The sequence below is a fragment of the Arachis hypogaea genome, chromosome 19 (assembly GCF_003086295.3).
Source record: "Arachis hypogaea cultivar Tifrunner chromosome 19, arahy.Tifrunner.gnm2.J5K5, whole genome shotgun sequence".
In the NCBI taxonomy this organism is placed as follows: domain Eukaryota; kingdom Viridiplantae; phylum Streptophyta; class Magnoliopsida; order Fabales; family Fabaceae; genus Arachis; species Arachis hypogaea.
In genome coordinates this window covers 120,213,530-120,227,170 of record NC_092054.1, presented here as the reverse complement: position 1 = coordinate 120,227,170, position 13,641 = coordinate 120,213,530, and positions in this window count along the sequence as shown.

The window sequence follows — 13,641 nt, the reverse complement described above, 5'->3', positions numbered from 1 at the left end:
GAGGACCTTGGTGGCTGTTCGCTCACCTCCGAAATGGCCTCTATATTGTGATCCATGGCAATGCCATAGGATCCTCTGTGCTTCTTCTCTAGGCACACACCTACGGATTATTCCGTCTGCACATCTCTTAAAGAGATAGGGTTCATCCCACAAGTAGTACTTTGCATCAGTAATTAATTTCTTCTTTTGTATCCTGTTGTACTCCTTGGGTATGAACCTTGCAGCTTTATAGTTTGCAATATCGGCAAACCATGGTGTTTCCTGAATGGCAAATAAATGCTCATCCGGAAAAGTCTCAGAGATTTCAAGAGAGGGGAGGGGCGTCCCTTCTACTGGCTCTATCCGGGACAGATGATCAGCCACTTGGTTCTCTGTCCATTTTCTGTCTCTTATTTCTATATCAAACTCTTGCAGAAGCAACACCCATCTGATGAGCCTGGGTTTTGAATCCTGCTTTGTGAGTAGATATTTAAGAGCAGCATGATCAGTATACACAATCACTTTTGATCCTACTAAGTATGATCTGAACTTGTCAATGGCGTAAACCACTGCAAGTAATTCTTTTTCTGTGGTTGTGTAATTTTTCTGAGCATCATTTAAAACGCGACTAGCATAATAAATGACATGCAGAAGCTTGTCATGCCTCTGTCCCAATACTGCACCAATGGCGTGATCACTGGCATCACACATTAGCTCAAATGGTAACGTCCAGTCTGGTGCAGAAATGACTGGTGCTGTGACCAGCTTAGCTTTCAGCGTTTCAAACGCCTGCAGGCACTCTGTGTCAAACACAAATGGCGTGTCAGCAGCTAGCAGATTGCTCAGAGGTTTTGCGGTTTTTGAAAAATCCTTTATAAACCTCCTATAGAATCCTGCATGCCCCAGAAAGCTTCTGATTGCCTTAACATTGGCAGGTGGTGGTAATTTTTCAATTACCTCTATTTTTGCTTGATCTACCTCTATTCCCTTGTTTGAGATTTTATGTCCAAGGACAATCCCCTCAGTCACCATAAAGTGACATTTTTCCCAGTTTAAAACTAGGTTGGTCTCTTGGCATCTTTTAAGAACAAGTTTCAGGTGATCAAGACAGGAGCTGAATGAGTCTCCATATACTGAGAAGTCATCCATGAAGACTTCCAGAAATTTTTCCACCATGTCAGAGAAAATAGAGAGCATGCATCTCTGGAAGGTTGCAGGCGCATTACATAGCCCAAATGGCATCCTTCTATAAGCAAACACTCCAGATGGACATGTGAATGCTGTTTTTTCTTGATCCTGGGGATCTACTACAATCTGGTTATAGCCTGAGTAGCCATCCAAAAAGCAGTAATAATCATGACCTGCTAGTCTTTCTAGCATCTGGTCTATGAATGGTAAAGGAAAATGATCCTTTCTGGTGGCTGTATTGAGCCTTCTGTAGTCAATACACATGCGCCACCCTGTAACTGTTCTTGTAGGAACCAGTTCATTTTTTTCATTATGAATCACTGTCATGCCTCCCTTTTTTGGGACGACTTGGACAGGGCTCACCCAGGGGCTATCAGAAATAGGATAAATAATCCCAGCCTCTAGTAATTTGGTGACCTCTTTCTGCACCACTTCTTTCATGGCTGGATTTAGCCGTCTCTGTGGTTGAACCACTGGTTTGGCATTATCCTCCAATAAGATTTTGTGCATGCATCTAGCTGGGCTTATGCCCTTAAGGTCACCTATGGACCACCCAAGAGCTGTCTTGTGTGTCCTTAGCACTTGAATAAGTGCCTCCTCTTCCTGTGAATTTAAAGCAGAGCTTATGATCACTGGAAAGGTGTCACCTTCTCCTAGAAATGCATATTTCAAGGATGGTGGTAATGGCTTGAGCTCGGGTTTAGGAGGTTTTTCCTCTTCCAGAAGAAATTTCAGAGGCTCTTTCATGTCCTCTGAATCCTCTAAATCAGGCTGAACATCTTTAAAGATGTTTTCCAACTCTGATTCAAGACTCTCAGCCATGTTGATCTCTTCTACCAAAGAGTCAATAAGATCAAATTTCATGCAGTCTTTTGATGTGTCTGATGCTGCATGGCTTTGACAGCGTTCAACTTGAATTCATCATCATTGACTCTTAGGGTTATTTCCCCCTGTTGGACGTCAATGAGGGATCGTCCAGTTGCTAGGAAGGGTCTTCCTAGAATGAGAGTAGCACTCTTGTGCTCCTCTATTTCCAGCACAACAAAGTCAGTGGGAAAGGCGAATGGCCCAACTCTGACAATCATGTCTTCAATCACGCCTGATGGGTATTTAGTGGAACCATCAGCAAGTTGAAGACATATCCGGGTTGGTTTAACTTCTTCAGTTAAGCCAAGCTTTCTGATAGTGGATGCAGGTATTAGGTTGATGCTTGCCCCAAGATCGGATAAAGCTGTCTTGGTGCAATTACCTTCTAATATGCATGGTATCAGAAAACTCCCAGGGTCTTTAAACTTTTCAGAAAAGCTCTTCAGAATGACTGCACTGCATTCTTCAGTGAGGAGAACTCTTTCTATTTCTCTCCAATCCTTTTTATGACTCAAGATCTCTTTCATGAACTTGGCATAAGAAGGTATTTTCTCAAGTGCTTCTGCAAATGAAATCTTTATTTCAAGAGTCCTGAGATAATCTGCAAAGCGAGCAAATTGCTTATCCTGCTACTCTTTCCGGAGTTTTTGAGGATAAGGTATCTTGGCTTTATATTCCTCAACCTTAGTTGCTGTAGGTTTATTGCCTACAGAAGTGGTTGAAGAAGCCTTTTTAGAGGGGTTGTTATCAGCATTTGTGTGTGTCTGATCCCTCACTGGCAATTGAGTGCCAGAGTTAGAAGCTGGAGTGAAACTGGACGCCAGCTCCTTGTCTGCTCCTGGCGTTTGAACGCCAGAATTGTGCCCATCTTGGGCGTTCAGCGCCAGATCTTGCCCAGTTTGGGCGTTCAACGCCAGATCCTTGCCCATTTCTGGCGTTGAACGCCAGTTTTGCCTTGTTTCTGGCGTTGAACGCCAATTTTGGGCATGGTCTGGGCGTTCAGCGCCAGCCTTCCACCAATTTTCTGGCGTTTTAGTGCCAGAATTATTTTTTCCTGGGCTCTTACTGTCCTCGGGTGAATTTTGGGTGGTTTGCTCATTCCTTAGCTTTTTGCTGCCTTGAGGTGGGGTATTTAATATTTTCCCACTTCTTAATTGAACTGCTTGGCATTCTTCTGTTATTTGTCTTGATAGCTGCTGCTTTGTTTGCTTAAACTATTCTTCCATATGTATATTAGCCATCCTTGTCTCTTGTAGTCTATCTTTGAATTCGGCTAATTGCTTTGTTAGGAAGTCCAATTGCTGATTGAATTCAGCAGCTTGTTTTACAGGACTGAGTTCAGCAGTTACTGTTTTAACCTCTTCATTCAAGGAAGGGTTGCTGCTTAGGTACAGATGCTGATTCCTGGCAACTGTATCAATGAGCTCTTGAGCCTCTTCAATTGTCTTTCTCATGTGGATAGATCCACCAGCTGAGTAATCTAGAGACATCTGAGCTCCTTCTGCAAGCCCATAGTAGAAGATGTCTAACTGAACCCACTCTGAAAACATTTCAGAGGGGCATTTTTGTAGCATCTCTCTGTATCTCTCCCAGGCATCATAAAGAGATTCATTATCTCCTTGTTTAAAGCCTTGGATGTCCAGCCTTAGCTGTGTCATCCGTTTTGGAGGGAAATATTGATTCAGGAATTTTTCTGTCAGCTGTTTCTATGTCCTTATGTTGGCCTTAGGTTGGTTATTCAACCACCTCTTAGCTTGGTCTTTTACAGCAAATGGAAACAGTAATAGTCTGTAGACATCCTGATCTATTTCTTTATCATGTACTGTGTCAGCAATTTGTAAAAACTGTGCCAGAAACTCTGTAGGTTCTTCCTGTGGAAGACCGGAATACTGGCAACTTTGCTGCACCATGATAATGAGCTGAGGATTCAACTCAAAGCTACTGACTCCAATGGAGGATATGCAGATACTACTCCCATATGAAGCAGTAGAGGGGTTAGAATATGACCCCAGAGTCCTCCTGGACTGTTCATTGCCGCTTAGGTCCATGATGGAGAAAGGGAGATGATGTAAAATAGAAAAAATATTTTTATTTATTTATTTATATATTTATTTCAAAAATGAAATAAATTAAAATAAAGTAAATAAAAATTGAGTGAAGATTTTCGAAAAACTGAGGAGAGAGAAAGTGGTTAGGAAGTTTTGAAAAGGATATGATGATTTTGAAAAAAAAATTTAAATTTTGAAATAAAAATCTGAATTTTAGAAATATATTTCGAAAATTTGTTTTTAAAATAGAGAGAAAAGAGATTTTTGATTTTTAAGAGGAAAGAGAAAAACAATAAGATAGCACAAGATTTAAAATTTTTAGATCTAATGCTCCTTATTTTCGAAAATTTTGGAGGGAAAACACCAAGGAACACCAAACTTAAAAATTTTAAGATCAAGTCACAAGGAAAACTCAAGAACACTTTGAAGACTCACAAGAACACAAGAACATGAAGAAAGAACACCAAACTTAAAATTTTTAGAAAACCAAACCAAAATTTTCGAAAACCAAAGGAAAATCAACAAGAAAACACCAAACTTAAAGTTTGGCACAAAATTTAATAGAGAAATTATTATTTATGAAAAAGAAGATTTTGAAAAGAATATAAAAGATTCTAACCCAATTACCAAGAACACAGACTAACGCTCTAGCCAAATGAGTTATGAATGTAACACTTGTCTTGAAGAAGTATTTTTTTGAAAACTAATGTTTTGAAAAGACACAAGAAAAACAAGAAAAATCACAAAACAAGAAAAGCTAAAGATCAAACAAGAAAAATTCAATAAAAAAAAAATAATTTTCGAAAAGAAATTTTTTTTTTTGAAAGAGAAAATAAGGATTCTAAAAATTTTAACCAAAAACAATAATAAGAGACTCTAAACCAAAAAGAAAAAATTTTTCCTAATCTAAGCAACAAAATAAACCGTCAGTTGTCCAAACACGAACAATCCCCGGCAACGGCACCAAAAACTTGGTGCACAAATTGTGAATCACACTTTTCACAACTTGTACCACTAACCAGCAAGTGCACTGGGTCGTCCAAGTAATACCTCACGTGAGTAAGGGTCGAATCCCACGGAGATTGTTGGTTTGAAGCAATCTATCGCTATCTTGTAAATCTTAGTCAGGAGGTCAATTATGTTTATCAGTTGAATTGCGAATAAACAAGAGAGCATGGATTAAAGGTTACTTGTTATGCAGTAATGGAGAATATGTTGGAGTTTTGGAGATGCTTTGTCTTCTGAATCTCTACTTTCCTCTGTCTTCTGATTCACGCATGCACGTCCTCCCATGGCAAGCTGTATGTAGGGGGTCACCGTCGTCAATGGCTACATCCCATCCTCTCAGTGAAGAATATGCTCACATGCTCTGTCATAGCACGGCTAATCATCTGTCGGTTCTCGATCATACTGGAATAGGATCCTTTATCCTTTTGCGTCTGTCACTAACGCCCAGCACTCGCGAGTTTGAAGCTCATCACAGTCATTCGATCATTGAATCCTACTCGGAATACCACAGACAAGGTTTAGACTTTCCGGATTCTCATGAATGTCGCCATCAGTTCTAGCTTATACCACGAAGATTCTAATTAAGAGATCTAAGAGATACTCATTCGATCTGATATAGAACGGAGGTGGTTGTCAGGCACACGTTCATGGGTTGAGGAAGGTGATGAGTGTCACGAATCATCACCTTCATCATAGTTAAGCGCGAATGAATATCTTAGGTAGGAACAAGCGTGTTTGAATGGAAAACAGAAATACTTGCATTAATTCATCGAGACACAGCAGAGCTCCTCACCCCCAACAATGGAGTTTAGAGACTCATGCCGTCAAAGAATACAAAGTTTTGATCTAAAATGTCATGAGATGCAAAATAAGTCTCTAAAAGTTGTTTAAATACTAAACTAGTAGCCTAGGTTTACAAAAAATGAGTAAACTATGATGGATGATGCAGAGATCCACTTCTGGGGCCCACTTGGTGTGTGCTGGGGCTGAGATTTAAGCAATTCATGTGCAGAGGCCATTTGTGGAGTTGAACGCCAGTTTTTGTGCCAGTTTGGGCGTTCAACTCCAGCTTTTGATCCTTTTCTGGCGCTGGACGCCAGAATTGGGCAGAAAACTGGCGTTGAACGCCAGTTTACGTCGTCTATCCTTGTGAAAAGTATGGACTATTATATATTGCTGGAAAGTCTTGGATGTCTACTTTCCAACGCAATTAGAAGCATGCCATTTCGAGTTCTGTAGCTCCAGAAAATCCACTTTGAGTGCAGGGAGGTCAGAATCCAACAGCATCAGCAGTCCTTTTTCAGCCTGAATCAAATTTTTGCTCAGCTCCTTCAATTTCAGCCAGAAAAATACCTGAAATTATAGAAAAACACACAACTCATAGTAAAGTCCAGAAATATGAATTTTTCCTAAAAACTAATGAAAATAGACTAAAAACTAACTAGAACATATCCAAAACTATATGAAATTAACCCCAAAAAGTGTATAAAATATCCGCTCATCAATGAGCAAGTGAGTATCCAATCCGTGGTGTAGACAAGATTCCAATGGCCTCTTGAACCTAGACCAATACTCATACAAACTCTCTTGGTCCTTTTGCATTATACCCGAGATCTCCTTCCGGATGTAGTCGGTCTTCTCCAGCGGAAAGAATTTGTCTAAAAACTCTCTTCTCGAGAAATCCCAATTGGTCACAATCTCATCCGGTTGCGAATAAAACCACGTTTTTGCTTGCCCCTCAAGAGAGAAGGGGAAGGCAAAAACCATAATAGCCACCTCATCGGCTCCATGTCATCGAGCCGTAGAACAAGCAACTTGAAAATCTCTCAGATGTCGGATAGGGTCTTGACCTAGCAACCCAGATACTTGGGAAGTAGATTTATCAAGCTGTTCTTCAACTCAAAGTTTGGGTCAAGGTTGGGATACCTTGCTTGCAAGGGTTAAAGTATGATGCCCGGAGCCCCTTGTTCATGTAGAGTGATCCGGCGTGGCTCTGCCATGTATGGTTCACCTGTGGGATGCAAAGATGTATTAGTGGTGCCAACCAACAGAAGAATATGAAGTAGCAGACTCCAAGTCACTTTCGGTACCGTCTAGTGATTCGGTATGCTCCTCAAGAGAGGCCAAAGTACTGGCCATGTAGTCCAACCGCCGTCTAGCTTACCGAGTGTGTAACAAAGTTCTTTTAATCCCAGGGTCAAACTCGGCTAAGCTAGAATTTGATTGAGACCCAGTCATAAAACTTGGGAGTCATAGCACATGTACGAAAGAAATCTAAACTATAACTAAGTATTGAAAGTAAGTAAACTATCTACAGTATTCACATATTCACATAACCAATATCAAGGCATACGTTGCAACCATTCCCTGGCAACGGCGCCAAAAATTTGATGCGCAAGTACTATCGTCGGTAAGAATTCACAAAACATTCATGTTGCAAGTATAACTCTCAACCGACAACTAATCCTCGAATCAAATTTTAAAGAATTGGTTGTCACAAAGTTTAACCCCACTAAAAGTAACCAAAGTATTCAAACCTCGGGTCGTCTCCCAAGGAATTGGCAAACATATGCATCAATATTGGTTAGAATTCTGGGGTTGCAAGTCATGATCAAGGAATTAAACTAATAGAATTATCAAGCAAGAAACCTTAAAGTGCAAGAAACCAAATCAAATGACTAAAGCAAGGTATGAGCAATTTCAAACTAATAAGAGAACATCCAATATAATTCTACTCTAAAACTAAACAAGTAGCTACTCCTAGAGGTTTATGGAGAGGCAGGATTGTGTGTATATGTACTTTTGGGTTTTGGATATGTATATATATATATATATATATATAGGCATACGTTGCAACCATTCCCTGGCAACGGCGCCAAAAATTTGATGCGCAAGTACTATCGTCGGTAAGAATTCAAAAAACATTCATGTTGCAAGTATAACTCTCAACCGACAACTAATCCTTGAATCAAATTTTAAAGAATTGGTTGTCACAAAGTTTAACCCCACTAAAAGTAACCAAAGTATTCAAACCTCGGGTCGTCTCCCAAGGAATTGGCAAACATATGCATCAATATTGGTTAGAATTCTGGGGTTGCAAGTCATGATCAAGGAATTAAACTAATAGAATTATCAAGCAAGAAACCTTAAAGTGCAAGAAACCAAATCAAATGATTAAAGCAAGGTATGAGCAATTTCAAACTAATAAGAGAACATCCAATATAATTCTACTCTAAAACTAAACAAGTAGCTACTCCTAGAGGTTTATGGAGAGGCAGGATTGTGTGTATATGTACTTTTGGGTTTTGGATATATATATATATATATATATATATATATATATATATATATATTCTCCAGCCAGTCTTGACTTCGCAGGCTGAGTCAGGAGCTTGTTATTTTTTTCCTTTGGCACTCTATTCCTACTTCTGTTATCTTAAGTTTGGTAGTTATGGTTTTCTTGGCACACAAGTTAACTCGTTCCATGAGCGTTGCACTTTTATTTTGCGATTTTTATTTCCTTTATTCTTCAAGGCTCCTAGCATATTATAATTCTTCTGCTATTATATGTACTCATTTTATTTTAGAGGTCATAATACCACTCCACCTCTGTTTTACAACTTAAGCATAAAGCTTAGTGTGGTAACTAAAACTAAGCAATTGAAATTTTTGGGTTTCAAATATGAATAATAATAGCAACCCTTGGCTAGGTGATGAGCGGATAATTTATACGCTTTTTGGCATTGTTTTTAGTATGCTTTTAGTAGAATCTAGTTACTTTTAGGGATATTTTCATTAGTTTTTATATTAAATTCACATTTTTGGACTTTACTATGAGTTTGTGTATTTTTCTGTGATTTCAGGTATTTTCTGGCTGAAATTGAGGGACTTGAGCAAAAATCAGATTCAGAGGTTGAAGAATGACTGCTTATGCTGTTGGATTCTGACCTCCCTGCACTCAAAGTGGATTTTCTGGAGCTACAGAACTCAAAATGGCGCGCTTCTAATTGCGTTGGAAAGTATACATCCAGGGCTTTCCAGAAATATATAATAGTCCATACTTTGGCCGAGTTTAGATGACGTAAAAGGGCGTTGAACGCCAGTTCTACGCTGCTATCTGGAGTTAAACGCCAGAAACACGTCACAAACCAGAGTTGAACGCCAGAAATACGTTACAACCTGGCGTTCAACTCCAAAAAGAGCCTCTGCACGTGTAACATTCAAGCTCAGCCCAAGCACACACCAAGTGGGCCCCGGAAGTGGATTTATGCATCAATTACTTACTTCTGTAAACCAGTTTATTATAAATAGGACTTTTTACTATTGTATTAGATATCTTGGGACGCCTGGTTCTTAGATCATGGGGGCTGGCCTCTCGGCCATGCCTGGACCTTTCACTTATGTATTTTCAATGGTAGAGTTTCTACACTCCATAGATTAAGGTGTGGAGCTCTGCTGTTCCTCAAAGATTAATGCAAAGTACTACTGTTTTTCTATTCAATTCAACTTATTCCACTTCTAAGATATTCATTCGCACTTCAACCTGAATGTGATGAACGTGACAATCATCATCATTCCCTATGAACGCGTTCCTGACAACCACTTCCGTTCTACCTTAGATTGAATGAGTATCTCTTGGATCTCTTAATCAGAATCTTCGTGGTATAAGCTAGATTGATGGCGGCATTCATGAGAGTCCGGAAAGTCTAAACCTTGTCGGTGGTATTCCGAGTAGGACTCTGGGATTGAATGATTGTGACGAACTTCAAACTCGCAATTGCTGGGCGTAGTGACAGACGCAAAAGGAGGGTGAACCAAGTTTTTGGCGCCGTTGCCGGGGATTGTTCGAGTTTGGACAACTGACGGTTCATCTTGTTGCTCAGATTAGGTAATTTTCTTTTTGTTTTATTTTCAAAAATCTTTCAAAAATTTCTCCTTTGTTTCCGAAAAAAATTTTAAAATAAAAATGTTTTCAAAAATATATTTTTCTTCAGAATTTTTAAGAATGAATTCTAGTGTTTCATGAAGCATGTTGAAGCCTGGCTGGCTGTAAAGCCATGTCTAATTCTTTTGGATAGGGAATGTCAGGCATGTCATGTCTGAGTTACATACTAAAGCTTGGCTGGCTATTAAGCCATGCCTGACCCTTTGATTGGAGCTTTAGACTAAAGAGCATAAGATTCCTGGAATTCATATTAAAAATTTTGGAATCCTTATTTTTCTTTTTCAAAATGATTTTCGAAAAAAAAATTAAAAGAAAATACAAAAAAAATCATAAAAATCAAAAAAATATTTTGTGTTTCTTGTTTGAGTCTTGAGTCAATTTTTAAGTTTGGTGTCAATTGCACATTCATCTTGCATTTTTCAAAAATTCATGCATCCATAGTGTTCTTCATGATCTTCAAGTTGTTCTTGATAAGTCTTCTTGTTTGATCTTGATGTTTTCTTATTTTGCATCTTTTCTTGTTTTACATGTGCATTTTTGCATCCATAGAGTCTAAACATGAAAGATTTCTAAGTTTGGTGTCTTGCATGTTTTCTTTGCATATAAAAATTTTCAAAAATATGTTCTTGATGTTCATCATGATCTTCAAAGTGTTCTTGGTGTTCATCTTGACATTCATAGCATTCTTGCATTCATCACATGTTTTGATCCAAAATTCTCATGCATTGCATCATTTTCATGTTTTTCTCTCTCATCATTAAAAATTCAAAAATTAAAAAAATATCTTCCCCTTTTTCTCTCTCATAAATTCGAAAATTTGAGTTGACTTTTTCAAAACTTTTTAAAATCTAGTTGTTTCTTATGAGTCAAATCAAAATTTCAATTTAAAAATCTTATCTGTTTCAAAATCTTTTTCAAAAATCAAATCTTTTTCATTTTTCTTATTTATTTTCGAAAATTATAAAAATATTTTTCAAAAATCTTTTTCTTATCTTTATCACATAATTTTTCGAAAATAACATCATCAATTAATGTTTTGATTCAAAAAATTTCAAGTTTGTTACTTGCTTGTTAAGAAAGATTCAAACTTTAAGTTCTAGAATCATATTTTGTGATTTCTTGTGAATCAAGTCATTAATTATGATTTTAGAAATCAAATCTTTTTCAAAACTAATTTCAATCATATCTTTTCAAAAATATCTTTCTATCTTATCTTTTTAAAAATCATATCTTTTTCAAAAATTTGATTTCAAAATATTTTTCTAACTTCTTATCTTCTTATCTTTTCAAAATTGATTTTCAAATTTGTTCCAACTAACTAACTAACTATTTGTTTGTTTCTTATCTTTTTCAAAACCACCTAACTAACTCTCTCTCTCTAATTTTCGAAAATATCTCCCCTTTTTTTCAAAACTTCTTTTTAATTAACTAATTATTTTAATTTTTTATTTTAATTTTCAAAAATTACTAACACTTTTCAAAAATTATTTTCGAAAATTACTAACTCTTTTTCAAAAATTATTTTCGAAAATCCTCTTTCTCCCTCATCTCCTTCTAATTATTTATCTACTAACACTTCTCTTCATCTCACATAACTGCTCCTATCCTTACCCTTGTGTTTGGATTCTTCATTCTTCTTCACCCCTATTCCTTTTCTTCTTCTACTAACAATAAGGAACCTCTTTACTGTGACAATGAGGATTCCTCTTCTTTTCTTGTTCTCTTCTCTTTCTTATGAGCAGGAACAAAGAAAAAGGTATTCTTGTTGAAGCTGATCCAGAACCTGAAAGGACTCTAAAGAGGAAACTAAGAGAAGCTAAATTACAACAATCCAGAGACAACCTTATTGAAAATTTCGAACAAGTAAAGGAGATGGCAGCTGAACCAAACAACAATAATGCAAGGAGAATGCTTGGTGACTTTACTGCACCAAATTCCAATTTACATGGAAGAAGCATCTCCATTCCTGCCATTGGAGCAAACAACTTTGAGCTGAAACCTTAATTAGTTTCTCTGATGCAGCAGAACTGCAAGTTCCATGTACTTCCATTCGAAGATCTTTTTCAGTTCTTAACTGAATTCTTGCAGATATGTGATACTGTTAAGACTAATGGAGTAGATCCTGAAGTCTACATGCTCATGCTTTTCCCTTTTGCTGTGAGAGACAGAGCTAGAATATGGTTGGACTCTCAACCTAAGGATAGCCTGAACTCTTGGGATAAGCTGGTCAAGGCTTTCTTAGCTAAGTTTTTTCCTCCTCAAAAGCTGAGTACGCTTAGAGTGGATGTTCAGACCTTCAGACAGAAAGAAGGTGAATCCATCTATGAAGCTTGGGAGAGATAAAAAAGAACTGACCAAAAAGTGTCCTTCTGACATGCTTTCAGAATGGACCATCCTGGATATATTCTATGATGGTCTATCTGAATTGGCTAAAATGTCATTGGATACTTCTGCAGGTGGATCTATTCACCTAAAGAAAACGCCTGCAGAAGCTCAAGAACTCATTGACATGGTTGCTAATAACCAGTTCATGTACACTTCTGAAAGGAATCTTGTGAATAATGGGACGCCTATGAAGAAGGGAGTTCTTAAAATTGATACTCTGAATGCCATATTGGCTCAGAATAAAATATTAACTCAGAAAGTCAATATGATTTCTCAGAGTCTGAATGGAATGCAAGCTGCATCCAACAGTACTCAAGAGGCATCTTCTGAAGAAGAAGCTTATGATCCTGAGAACCCTGCAATAGCAGAGGTAAATTACTTAGGTGAACCTTATGGAAACACCTATAACTCATCATGGATAAATCATCCAAATTTCTCATGGAAGGATCAAAAGCCTCAACAAGGCTTTAATAATGGTGGAAGAAACAGGTTTAGCAATAGCAAGCCTTTTCCATCATCTACTCAGCAACAGACAGAGAACTCTGAACAAAATACTTCTAATTTAGCAAACTTAGTCTCTGATCTATCTAAGGCCACTGTAAGTTTCATGAATGAAACAAGGTCTTCCATTAGAAATTTGGAAGCACAAGTGGGCCAGCTGAGTAAAAGGATCACTGAAATCCCTCCTAGTACTCTCCCAAGCAATACAGAAGAAAATCCAAAAGGAGAGTGCAAGGCCATTGAATTGATCACCATGGCCGAACCTGAAAAGGAAGGAGAGGACGTGAATCCCAGTGAGGAAGACCTCCTGGGACGTCCAGTGATCAATAAGGAGTTTCCCTCTGAGGAACCAAAGGAATCTGAGGCTCATCTAGAGACCATTGAGATTCCATTAAACCTCCTTATGCCCTTCATGAGCTCTGATGAGTATTCTTCTTCTGAAGAGAATGAGGATGTTCCTGAAGAGCAAGTTACCAAGTACCTTGGTGCAATCATGAAGCTGAATGCCAAATTATTTGGTATTGAGACTTGGAAAGATGAACCTCCCTTGTTCACCAATGAACTAAGTGATCTGGATCAACTGACATTGTCTCAGAAGAAACAGGATCCTGGAAAGTTCTTAATACCTTGTACCATGGGCACCATGACCTTTGAGAAGGCTCTATGTGACCTTGGGTCAGGGATAAACCTCATGCCCCTCTCTGTGATAGAGAAACTGGA